Source organism: Neopsephotus bourkii, unplaced genomic scaffold, assembly GCF_033783945.1.
Source record: "Neopsephotus bourkii isolate Nb327-2 ecotype Australia unplaced genomic scaffold, CSIRO-AGI_Nbou_v1 NB_250, whole genome shotgun sequence".
NCBI classification, from domain to species: domain Eukaryota; kingdom Metazoa; phylum Chordata; class Aves; order Psittaciformes; family Psittacidae; genus Neopsephotus; species Neopsephotus bourkii.
The window spans coordinates 2,053,993-2,065,506 of record NW_026900760.1 but is presented as its reverse complement, the minus strand read 5'-3'; the positions used below and the strand labels follow the sequence as shown (position 1 = coordinate 2,065,506).

Below are 11,514 nucleotides of genomic sequence, written 5' to 3'. Positions count from 1 at the left end.
TCATTCCTCTCTTGGGGCAGACATCTCCCCCCTTTTGAGTTTAATTAAACAATTTCTTTCAGAATTATTTAGAATCTACACCTGTATATGTTAAAATGGATGAAAGTAAAGTCTCAGATCTATATGCTCCACTAGCATTTAACTGCCAGGGGTTTTTAACCCTCAGTCTAAGGAGTATGTGGAATTAAGGTACTGTATGGCAATGAAACGATAAAGGTTAAATTTTAATTCTTTTTTTTTCTTCAGCTGAGTAGGGCTGAAAATTCATGCTCAGTGCTTCAGATTACTGGGACTGTGCATGGGCGATTCAGAGCACCAGAAAGTCTTACTGTCGGATAATCCAGCCTAATCAAGTGTCCCAGTTGAGTAACTGGTCTGGGAGTAAGGTTAAAATAGCCACTACAGTAGGAACCAATGACCATCCTGTACCTCTAAGTCACAAATTATGTATGTACTGGGGTGACCATGACACAAATTGCTGCCTAGATAAGATTTGGGGACAGGGGGTTACTATCAAAAAACTCAGAGGCATGAATTGTTTATGCATCAAAAGGGCCTTCTTGAACTTACATACCTTACCAGGACCCCATCACTTTCAAGACTGTGAGACCAGCAAATCAAATCAAACTATAATCAAAATAAGAGAAGGCCTAAGGTTTCTATAGCGATCAGGTTTGTACCTATAAGTTATTCCTCAGTTTTCTCTTGCAACTTCATTCTCAGTAATCTGAAAATCAGCAGATTTTTTTCAAATACAGGACATCTGTGAAGGGTCTTCCTGGCTGAGGTTGTTTGAAGCCCCTTTCAGAACGAACTGTCATCACACAAATTTTTTCATTAACCCTTCTTCATTTATCATTAGACCCTAATATCAAAATAAAATATACTTCTCTCTGTGTTCTACACCTGGATATCTGCTCAGTGTGACTGTTATGCTATGGCCGCAGCTTCCCCTTAACTAGGACAGAACACATTAACCTGTGTCCTCCGTGCAATCATCTTTGTTCAAAGATATTACAAATAGCTGCCTGGGAAAAATAACCAAAACTAGGTATTTAATTCAGAGGATACCAATTCCTTTTCTGCATATGCATTTTTCAGCTTTCTCAGTAAAATACAATAAAGTGAGTAGGGCTGTTAGTGCCCAACATCCATAACTAGGCAGACAAGGGCTGCTGAAGCAGGCATATGCAATTTAAGGCTTACTGTATGGGCATTGCAAAGGCATGTCAAACTGATAAACTAGATGCTTATACAACTTCATACAGAAACAGGGAGAAGACAGAAGATTTCTGGTTTTCATAGTACATGTTTTTATGGAACATCAGAGCAGCACTCCAGCTCAGTATTAAATATATTTAAATATTCACACAGGTTTTTGCCTTGAAGGGAAAAAGATCCTAAAAAGACACAGAACGTTTAAATCCTTAAAAGAGAAATTTTGGTCCCCATATATGACATGATTTATAAATATGTAATTAAAAGGAACTGTTTCACTAACAGGATCGTAAATTTGTAGATAAGTGCTGGTATTTGACTAAAACAATAATGGCAAGCACTAATTGCATGTGGTCTGTTGCACGGCTACTGGAATCAAGTAGTGAAGAAGATCACAGTGCCTTATTAGTTAGGACCACCTAGAGTGATGGAAAGCTTGAACGATCAAAGAGAAAACAGTTTTATGCTGCAAATATTGAAATACTCTTGAGCTTTTAAGCACATTTTAAGATCCAGTATGAACACTTGACATACCAAATACTGAACAGGGAAATGACTGTAGTATCAGGCTACAGAAATTTTGCTTTCAAAGATAAGTGAATAATATTTGGTGTTATTTCCTATTTCTTATTGTATCACAAAATAATATTTGTCTTATTACCAGAGCTCAACAACTGATTTTTGCCTACCTTAATCAAGAATAAATTCATCTTTCTTCCCAATAGCAAAGCACGAAAGATCCTATCCTATTTGTCTGCATATCCATATTGAACACTGGGTAGATGGGGTGGAAAGAAAAATAAAATATCAGGATATAATCTCTTTGTAGAAATCCAAAGTAATACGGAGTTGATTTACTTTTCCTAACTTGGTTACCCAGTTCCATGGAACTAAGTCTGTGTCTGAATAGCTGAAAAGTTTAAAAGAGAATGATATATGGTGTCTCTGCAGTATTGCTCCTCATGCCTGTACTTATACAAGGCACAGTCTTAAAACACTTCTGCAAACAAAACTCTGCTCCTGAATGTCTGCAAATACAGACAAAAACTGACATGATTGAAACTAGCTCTGCTTTGGAACTGAACCATAATTGAAGAGTGAGGATTGTCTTGCAGAATTCAAGTATCCTTAGGTTCTATAATTTTCAATTTATTCACATATGTTCAACATATATGGAGTTACTTTTTTTGTTACTGTTGAATCTCAAACTTGCAGACCATTCAGTAGGTCATGGCTTTTAATTCTGTAATTCATCAACTCAAATATGATCTGTGGATATAAAAAAGCCTTCTGATTCAAGTGAGAGGTGCTGGAAACAACTCTGTGTTAAGAAACCTGAACATTAATGTTAAATTCTACCTGTAAAAAAGTATCTTAAATTGTGACTAAATAAGAGTAGTGATTTCCTCTAGGAGAGCTTTCATTTAACATAACTGAGGGACATAAGCAGGAGACAGATATAGTTAAATAATACCCTGATTCTTCCAGTGTGGTAGTTTTACCCTCCACACACACTGATTTAACATTTCTCTTTGAAGGCTCTTCACAACTCTTGGCTTGACAGCCTCTAAATTCTCCAAAATCACTAGAATTTTAAGGAGTCAATTACTTTGTTATAGCAGGACTAATATTTATATTTCATATATTTATGTTTCTATTTACACTACACATTTAGTATGTATTAATATATGTCAATAAATGTAAATTGTATAAAAGTGTAAATATATGTTATATAAAAATACACATAGAAATTATATAAACATGCAATATAGTGTTTCCTCATTAAATAAGCAACACACACTAGCAAAAGTCATATTCTTTGCAGCCTGAAATGGATCAAATAGATCTCAATATAAAATGGACAACTGCAACAGCTTGACAGAAGCTTTAGAGAAGAATAAACCATTATATATGATCATATGCTCCACTGAAAAGTCAGCATAGCTTCATAGAGAGCTCAAGCTTGGTATTCAGAAGCTCCAAAATCATTTGAGTTTGCTTTTTTAGACCATTTAATCTCTAATGCTGTGTAAAAATACTACCAAATCACAAATGAGTCTAACACTTCAATTCTGCCTTTCTGAAGGCACAATGACAACTCTGGTTTAGAGTTCAGCAAGATATCTGTGTCCAGATTTGTGGAATTACTTTAACCTTTTGGAAGAAATTAGAGGCTGGGGCTGCTGACTTTGAACCATCCCCATGTTTAAGGTTCAGATCTCATTAGTTTTGGCTAGGAATACACTCTAATTACTAAAAGAGTTTCCTCAAGTTGCACTTTAGAAATTCATCTTTTTTTGCAACTGTAAAGTATTCATAAAAAGCTAAAAACTGTGGGAAAATTAGCATTGATGGATGTTTTCTTACCCTCCATCAGGAAATTATGTACTTGAAACTCATTACAGATCTTCATAGAAACTCTGCTGAATGCGCCTTGGGCTTTGTGCTGATCAGCACACAGAGTTTACTGCATAATTCATCTCTCTTGTGTCACATTTAATGTATAACATGTATTTCCTGTTAATTATGAAAATAAAAATGCATCCTTTCTTTTAGAAACATAATCATGGAATTACTACAGAAATTAAGGAACATGCAGTTATATTTTACCCATTTTACACAAAACTTGAGTTTTCTTTTAAGTCAAGTAAGCTTCTGCAAAGAAACAGGAGGAAGGCATTGCATTGAGAAGTCACCAAATATGCTTTGCTTCTCCTTCATGCACTAGACACAGACTCTTCCCTAGGGTCACACAAGGAGAGGTGCATGGGATCCCTGTTGCTCCACTGGCTGCCAAAGCCATTCTTCTCACGGGATCCATGGGTTAGCATGTGGTCCCCGTAATTTTCTTCCTGAGAGAGGTTTAGATATCTTCATGTCTATTTTCATGGATGTCAATGAAACATTAGGCATCCTGTATCTCATTTTCCTTATTCAAGGTTGAAGATTATTCAGTAATATTCTACTTCACTTCACCCATCCATCTACATGAGTCCGTTCAGCTTCCCTTACCAAAAGAACGAAGAAACAAAAATCCCATCTTAGCGTCATACCCACACCAATACATCTTACAAAGTTATATTGTCTGCCACCTCGAAAGGGTAGGAGAGGGTAAGAGTAAAATGATGGATCATGAGAAGAAAACTAGCAACACCATAAATCAGAAAATATACTGTTCTTATCTGGAATAAGAAGGGGGAGGGGGGAATGGGACACAATGGTACATTTGGTCCACGTGTTTTCATTGATACACTGATTATTTCCTTTCAGAGGAACAATCCTGTGCTGGGATTATTTGCTCTGTGGCTCGTGAGGCAACTGGGTTAATATAGTTGATATAGCTTTCATAGTTCCCACTAACATCATATCATTACAGGTTTTTTACAGGGCTTTACTAATATCAAATCAAAGTTGATAGTCCAATAGATGTCACAGACCTATTCTAACCATAAGACTGTATTGCCTGATTAGAGTACACTCAAGTATTACAGTGTGCAGCTCCCTGAAGAAATACTCTATATTTTGTGATCATAGGCACATACATCACTTTCAAATATGCAACTACACGTAGCTTGAAGCCTACCTCAGATGCTATGATTCTACTGGCTGCAAGTCACATGGGAGCCACAGGGTAATCTGAATGAGAGGGAGCAAGACAGCTGCCATTGAATCCAGACCAATCTTGTTCATTGGGAAGGTTTGATGGGGCCTTTGGAGACTGTAATCTCTCAATAGAGCCAATTTAATCTAGAGAAACAAGCGAGTCTTGATAAAAAGACATTATCAGCAGTGGTGTCCAGGAACCAGGATCAATTTCCATTTCCCCAGCTGTGGAAGGACCAGCAGCAGAACCCCACCAGAATGACTCTGCAAGCAGACAGCACAGCTTTGGTAGCTTCTCCAGGAGGTTTCAGCTTCACTGCTCCTTGTACAGATGTGAAAAAGAAATTTAACTGCCAGAGCTGGTGGTTACAGGGATCTGGCTGTGAAAAACAAGAGAAAGAGGGCCTGAGGGAAGATTTCATTCTGACACAGCTGATCTCTGTAAGAAACAAAAGCAGCCTTGGCAGAAAGACTTTGGGTCTTTTTAACCTTCTCCTTCAGGGTGGCATTTAAAATCTGCATTAGCAAACAATACACTGGCCACTAGTTATTGTAGCATCTGAATTCCTTCTGTCTTACTTAAGCATCAACTTCTAGAGTCACATGGCTGTGTAAAATCATCTAGTGCTCATTTAAAAAAAATAAATAAAAAACCTCTATTCATGATTGTGGGGAAAAATTAGGAATTCACTTCTAAAACCACAGGGCCTGGAAGGCCAGACATGCCAACGGTACTCACTTCAAACTCATGGCTTTGAAGCCAATCTCATCATTTCTAGGTGCTTAAATCATAATTTATTCATGTGTGGGTTGGCAACACTGCAAGTGTTGGGACATAACTTTTATCACTCCAAAACCAAAAATACCTCTTAAAGATCACTGGTATAATCAGTCACTCCTTTTCTTTATGGGTAGCTGAACAATGCTGCTTCAGCCTATTTAGAAGGTGAAGATGTAAAATGTTTCTGAATAATAACATAAGCAAGCATGAAACAACCTATAAAGAAAAAAGATCATAAAATATTCTTTTATGATATGCAAGGATTTTACAAACTCATAATAAAAGTTTTTCATATCACCATAGCATTTCACCTCAGGGCAAATTCACAGATTTTGGTTTTTTTTTTCAAGGTATTGATTCTTTTGTATATCCTAAATGAGATTTAAGTCATAATTCTTTTTATTTTTTTCATCCCTAGCTCTTGGGTTTGGAGTGCATTCCTTTGGAACAGCCCATTTCATCCTTACACACTGCACTTATTTTACATTTCTTACACACTTTAGAGTATTTTGGCATTAAGATTCTTCTGGCACTTTTTATCTGTTGAAAGTTGGTTTAATACATTAGAAAAAAAGCATTAAAATTATTAAGATGTATTCTATGCCAAAAGCCCAACTGTTCCAAGTGCTCATGAGTTTTCATTCTAAGCCCACATATTTCACAAAACTTTGTATTGTTTTATTTTTCACCCTCAGGTTTCTTTCACTCTTTGCTGGTGTAAAAAGTGAGATTGCTATTTTTTGAAAATATAATTGTGAAAATATAACTGTGAGGCTCATTTGTCCATGAAGTACAATATTTTATTTAGAAGAATATTTTATATAAGAGCTGAATTAATGATAGACAGCCTTGACATAACATTTAGAACAAAATGTTGGTGCTATATTAGACTACTGTATTACTTTTAGGTCAGCTGATGGATAGCTTACTTTTTGTAGTTTTGAGAGCAGAGATTCAGAATTTTGACAAATCAAATTGAATTCAACAGATCAAAATGTACTCCTCCGAAGCTCTGCTGAACAAAAATTCCATTGATGTCTAAATTGGGGTGAGCACGGGGGGCAGCTTCTTAAAGCTAAGAATCACTGGCCAACAGAATTATGTTGCTCTAGAAATAATATATATTTTGTGAAGTTTCTATGTAAGGAATGTTCAAGGGAATTTTAAATACAATTTTTTGCAAATGCTCCTCAAAATAACAATTATTCAGCATTCTCCAAAATTTCTGTCAGTACACTTAGCAGTGTGATTGAAGACAGACACACTCAGAAGACATCCAAACCTCAAACAATACCATATTAACAACACTTTGTAAATGTGCTGTTTCAGGTCTCCTAAGCCCCATGCTCTCTTCCAGCTCTAATTTAAATTTGCCATTGATAATCATTATTGAAAAAAAACAAAAACCATGTTCTGATTCTGAACCTATGCAAGGTTTAACTCCTGATTTTTCATTGGAACAAAAGTCCATAGGCATAATGGTGATGGGTAAGACCACAGGGGTAGCTAGCTCAATGTCCATATTTATCCAAAAGTGATAGACAGTTGACCACCATGGAAATACCTATGAAAACACCCTTAAAATTTGGGCAGTTGAAGATCAGACTCCAAACTACCCCTAGAACCAAAGACAGTAATTTGCCTTACCCTACCCATAAAACATTGCTAAGATTATTCACACATCTATTTTCTTCTCCAATTATTTTACAGGTAATTAAAAGCACTATCATGAACAAAATTTTGCAATATTTTCCTGACTCACCAATGGGTATTCTCCTGAATACGCATCTGGGTTTTTAGAAGTTTGATGATACTGCTGAGGTTTTTGTGTGACTGCTTTATAGAATGAACGGTAAAGCAAATCTTCTCCTAGATCTTTACCTCCTCACCTTGAATCTAGAGACACCTAAAACCAAAGCCACTCCCGTCAATTTCAATTTCACCTCCATGTCACAATTACATTTGCTATATGCTTCCCTTTCAGGAATGACATAATGATATGAAGGAAGCTGATTGCTCATACCTGAAATGCTGCCTCTCTAGTGGTGGGAGTCATTTTCTCAAGCAAAGAGTCTGACAGTCAGAGGACCATTAAGCAACAATTTTGGTATCCTTTATTCAATGGAGAAGTACCACCAGAGGCTGATTAAGAGAAATTAGATTAGAGGAATCCCAACTTCAGTATCATACTATATAACCACAAACTAATGCCTCCTGTGCCAGACTTGTTCTTCCTCTTAGAATAGCACGTCACTGTGCATCATGGAAATAAAACAGCAGATGTTTCCAAATATAGAACAAGATTCACTGTACTTGTCAGCTGTCTTCCTGGACTGCTGACATGCATTATAGCTATATGCAGAAAGCCCTTTCTATAATACATTACAAAGTTGGAGAAGAGATCTTAAATAATGAGTATATTCAAAAATATTTATAGGCGATATTTCAAAGCTACAGAGTGGGAGAGGTGGAACTGTCCATAATATCATTCCTCCAGCAAATCCTTCCAGCTAAATCCTTGTACAGAGTCCAGCTGGATATCTGCAGAAGAATTTGACACTGACATCTACAGTAGTCATTCAGTGGGTGCTACCTGATGAAAGATACGGAGCTCTTAGAGTAAGAATCCTGTTGAAAACTTGTGGCAGCTTTAAAAACAAAATCAGGTAGTGGTTTCCAAAAAGGAACAAAGTATATTGTTAACTTGATACTCCTCTCAATTTATAGTTGATCTTTAATCTGTGAACACACCCACAAAACAATTGCTTGTTCTTATTCAATTTATATCTTGCTGAAACAGAGAAGGCTATTGGTGATGTGATGTACTTTCACTATGTTAGAAATAGCTGTGCAATTTGGAAGTGGTGGAGGGAAGGTATGAGCTGGTTCTTCAGGACCATCTGTCTTCAGCATACAACATATAAGATTGCTTTTATGTAGTTAGGAGGACGTATTTTATAAAAGGTGGGTATATGACATGCATATCCATATCACTTAGGACATACATGGACAGACAACAACTTCAAGATTCATGGTGACAGTAACTACAATGAGAAAAAGTACTTGAATTACAAATGGACCTAACTTCAGAACTTGCATGGATACAAAATTTGGTATTTTGGATTTCCAAAACATACGTGTCTGCCTCCCTGAGCTATTTTCACCAGCTTTGAAGTCAGATGAAAATTTCATTATTCCAATCCAATAAATGTGATCTCATTTTTCAGTAGACAAGAGCAACTAGCTCTTGTCTAGCATCTATTACTGAATGGCAGAGCATACTGAGAAAGTCAATATAGGGAAAAGCTTCAGGGTGGTCTTGCATAGGGAGTGAAAAGACAAGGTAAATCCAGATTAATTGTAACTGCAAACTTTGAATGTCTTATTGGCCATCGTCATTTTATCAGACATAGTATGCTGGGGGTAGGGGAGGGTGGCAATCTCTGGAATGCTCAGGATTGCAAAGTTTCACTTAAACGAGCAGACAAAACCCACCATGAAGGACCACGATCTCTCACCATTTATGTACACACCTGCTCAAATAGACCCATTTTCCCCAAATTAGATCTATTTCCTCTCTTTTGTTAATGTATTTATTGATTTTTAATTGAAATTTCAGAAACAGAAAAGCCTTTTGCTGTTCTTGTTTTTGTGATGGTCACTCCACAATGAAAATTTATCTTTTATTTAAACTGGATGACCCAACATATTCAGTTCAGCTGCTAGATTGACTGTCAGTGAGTTGTCAAATGCCTGTTATGAATAGTATACAGGAGAACAAGTTGACCTTGAACTCGCTAAATGTTTTATGAATACTACCCATTTCCAGAAAAATAGGAATATGTTTTCCAGATTTGCTCCTTTTGCTTTCCTTAAGGCTGTTCTCCGTAACAAATGCCTTTCATCTTAGTGAGATGCTTGTTACATGGAAGGTTTGGGAAAGGGAGAATAACATTTTAATGATGAATTTAATGCTTGTGGATTGTAGAGGATTGATTATATAGTAGGCTGAATTCCTGGACTTTGTAGCCAAAGGCTAAGAAGAATACTGTTCTTATAATGCTAGCATTGCTTCCTAAGACCTGTCGAACTCTGTTTTATAGTTCTCCATCACTGGGATGATCAGTCTTAGTGGCTATTATTTCTAATTGGCATTTTCATTATTTAGCAAAATCTGAGTAGATGACGCTATTTAAACAGAACAAATAAAAATAATCTTAGTTTTGATCTGTCCTGCTCACACAAACTCATGCATTGTTTCCAAACATAAGAATGTGGCCTCAGTGCCTCCAGCTGGTGTTGGAGACACGCAATTCTCAGGCATACGCCAAAGAATACAACAGGAAAGGGGGGCAGTTACTACTATAGGATCCAGGTTGTAACCCACAGAAAAGCACTCTAAATAGAATTAATATAAGACACTTGTGCCCAGCACTGGATTTTGATCAAACACTTCAAAAGTAAAAAATAGCAGCTAATTTACTCTTCTATGAAATGTATTGGTTCCTTTTCAAAAGCTACTTTCAGCTCTTTCAGAATTTGTTGAGAAAGTGGTTTCTAACTAATATATACTCTTAAATGCTTTTTAGAAAGCCTCTTGCATGATAGAGTTCATAGCAACAGCTTCTGCTACTGCTTTAAGAGCACAATAAGGTTTAATAAGAAGGATGCACTTCAGTTCACAGATGGCTTGTTTCTTGCTTTACTTTATTCACCATAATCCTTACATCTGCTCAGTTTAAAAAAAAAAATTAAAAAAAAAATCAGAAATAAAAAAGCCAGCGACCTGTATTGATCCACTCTATCCTAAAGCAGGTTCCCCTGATCTGGATCAAACCTGTCTCTGTCAGTAACAGCTTTTCCAGGAGACAGTTCTATTTAAAATGTTTCACAGGGCATCTAGTTATTTGTTCATTTGTTAGGAATGGTGGAAGAGACTATAATAGACAAGCAGCCTCAGCTGGCTGCTGGATGTAAGACTAGATCCAGTCATATCACAAAGGCAGAACAAGAATATATTTTCTTTGCACTGTGCAAAATAGTTTTACGATACATCTTGACCCACAACTTATTAAAAAACCCATTATTGTTACTAATTGAAATTTAAAATATCCTTTGGAATTTCATTGCAAGCATTTTTACTCTAATATTGGTTTTGATCTTATGAATGAGAGGTGAGTGGCCTGGGCTGCAGTATGGTACACATGGCAGATATCAATTCCACACTGCAAGATCTATTTCCCAGTTGAATGTAAAAAGAAATAGGTTTTCCTGCAAAGCACTACCCCCATCACCTGTACCATATATTCGTCCAAATCTGGGAAGAGGGCAGAGATTCTTATTGTAATCTTGTTTTCCTAAGGAAAACTACCTTAATCTTTGTGGATTTTGAAGAGCTTCATCTTAAGAATAGCTTCAAATGAGCACTGATGTACCCAAATAGCAGAAAAGAATGTGAGGTACAAGTGTAGTCCAGACCATCCTATGTAATTTGTAATATCAAAGACCACTAATGTCACTTAGAGAGGCAGTTGGAGTGCCCATCCTACATTAGACATGGTGAGAAGAAACCTGAGACCTGTTCCTTTTCTTCTGACACACTTACAAGACAAACACATGCTCCATTAAAAATAACACAGCTCGGCTCTGATATGTTTCCCTCCCATGTGTCTGACTTAAAAATATGCTTCGGTTCACAGTGTTATGCTTATTAAGATATAATATTACTGCTCTGCAATGAGCCACTTCAGAGAACACAGCAGGGAAGCTGGCTCCCCTTGTGCTAAAGAGAACAGCCCTTCAAACTTAATGCTGGAGCAAAATATTCTCTTCTCGCAACACTCATACTTCTTGCATCCAGAGATGGGTTTTGAGGTGGGTTTGTTCTGGGTGGGGTTGGTTTTTTTCCCTTC

The 11,514-nt window shown here is 36.7% G+C and overlaps 1 long non-coding RNA gene across 1 annotated transcript in view; it reads right to left on the bottom strand.

The window, feature by feature from the left end:
• Positions 1–4,378: 4,378 nt before the first annotated feature.
• LOC133208264 (uncharacterized) overlaps positions 4,379–11,514 on the bottom strand; it is a 70,751-nt gene continuing 63,615 nt past the window's right edge. The window contains exon 2 of the long non-coding RNA XR_009724304.1: positions 4,379–5,201. This is a non-coding gene — a long non-coding RNA (uncharacterized LOC133208264). The remainder of the gene's footprint in view (positions 5,202–11,514) is intronic.